The sequence below is a fragment of the Elephantulus edwardii genome, unplaced genomic scaffold, assembly GCF_000299155.1.
Source record: "Elephantulus edwardii isolate Elephantulus edwardi_28Jun2011 unplaced genomic scaffold, EleEdw1.0 scaffold00099, whole genome shotgun sequence".
Lineage (NCBI taxonomy): Eukaryota > Metazoa > Chordata > Mammalia > Macroscelidea > Macroscelididae > Elephantulus > Elephantulus edwardii.
Genome location: NW_006399849.1, coordinates 2,447,735 through 2,449,912, shown reverse-complemented (window position 1 = coordinate 2,449,912; position 2,178 = coordinate 2,447,735).

Sequence of the window (2,178 nt, the reverse complement as noted above, 5' to 3'; positions counted from 1 at the left end):
TCGTCCACCAATCTTGACCCCACATTTCTCCTCATAGAGCCCAGCCTCCCCGATAATCTGTTCTGCATACAGGTTGAAAAGGTATGGAGATAGGACGCATCCCTGGCATACACCCTTCCCAATTTTGAATCATGCAATGTTCCCTTGCTCTGTTCTTATGACTACCTCCTGGTCCAAGTATAGGTTTCACATTAGAACGATCAGGTGTTCTGGGATTCCCATTCTTCTATCTCAGACTGTAAGACACTAAAAATATGAGTAAAAGGAGCTGCAAACATCCATTAATAATTGGACCTTGGAATGTACAATGTATGATTCTAGGACAATCGGAAGTTGTGAAAAAATGAAATGGAATGCATAAATATTGACTTCCTAGACATTAGTGAACTGAGACAAACTGGTCTTGGCCACTTTCAATCAGACAACCTTGACCTATTAGACCAGGAATAAAAATTAAGGAAGACTCATGTTTTTATTCACAGTATAAAACATTACTTACTTCAAGATTTACCCTGAAGTATAATTCTATGAGTGACAGGATAGTATTTGTCTATATACAAAGAAAATCTCCTAATACAAATATTATTCAAGTATATCTATATCTATATCAAGTACAAAAGTCAGAGATGAAGAAAGTGAGAGTTTCAACACAATATTTGCAGTCTGAAACTGATCAAACATGCAATCAAGATGAATTAATTATAATTGATGTTGTTGTTGTTATTGTTATTATGTGATATCAAGTTGATTACAATTTTTATCAACCCTACGAATAGCAAATCTGAATACTGTCCAATCCTAATCATCTGAGATATACTTTACCTCATTAGTGCAGTCACTGTGTCAATCCTTCTTGTTGAGGGTCTCCTCTCTTTTCTGGGTCTCCACCTTTCTAAGCATTTAGTCTTTTCAAGGATTAACCCCTTTTAATAACATGTTCTGTCATTATTTTTCTTCTTGTTCTTGTTCTAGGGAGCTCTAGTGGGCTAGTGGTAAGAAGTTGCATTGAAATCTCAAATGTATACAGTTGGAATCTACCACCTATTTCATAGAAGAAGGATGGACAATCCCTCCTTTGTGATATACAGTTTCTGAAAGTGGCAGGGTCAGATGAAAGTCATTTTGACACACAACAAAAACATGCTCAAAGTGAGATGAAGTTTCCTCATCCTTGCCTCTAAAGAATATTCAGATTGCACTTTCTGAAAGACAAATGCTTGTATTTCACCAGTCCATGGAACATTCAGCCCTCTTCTCCAATAGTGCAACTCAAAGGCATAAATTATTATCCATTATCCAGCTATCGATATCTCAAAATGGAGTAGGCACCAGTCAGATGGCAGAGCTTAATCAAGAACTTCTGGTATCTTTTCCCACCTGGAAGGAGAATAACTGATAAGTAGAATGCAAAACTTGGAAACAAAGATGAAGGACTGAAACAGTCCATGATTACAGAAATGAGGCTAGAGATATAATGATTATATTTTGTACAATAAAATTTATTTATTGCTAATATCTTTTTTAAAAAAACCTCACAAATGATAACTATATACATAAACTTAATCTGATAAATTATACGAGAGCAGATTGACTACATATGTGGATAGAAACCTTGGAGAGGCTCTATTTCAGCAGTCAAACCAAGTCCAGGAGTTGACTGTGAAATATATCATCAATTACTCAGAGACTAGCTTAAATCGAAGTTGAAGAAAATAGAAACAAGTAAACAATAATCAAAACACAGCTTTGAGTCTGTCTCATCTGAATTTAAAAACCATCTCAAGAATAGATTTTATGTATTAAATATTAATAATCAAAACCATTTGAACTGTGAGAAGACATCAAGGATACAATCCATGCAAAAAGCAAAAGGTCATTACAAAGACAAAAACAAATGGATGCCAAAGGAAACTGAAATTTGCACCAGAATATAGAGGCAAAACCAGAGATGAAATGCTGACATAAAAGAGATCAACACAGAGACAAGGAAGACATTAAGCTTCAAGGAAAAAGGTGCATCAGGTGAAACACCCTCATCAGAGATAGCGCTTTGGGGTGCTTGTGGGGAGAAAGGGGAACAAAACTTTCCTAGTGAAAGAGCCCTCCATTTGGGGATCCTTAACTCCAAGGCTGCGGGGTCATTTTAGGTGCCAAAAAAGACAGGAGAGTTTGGGACAG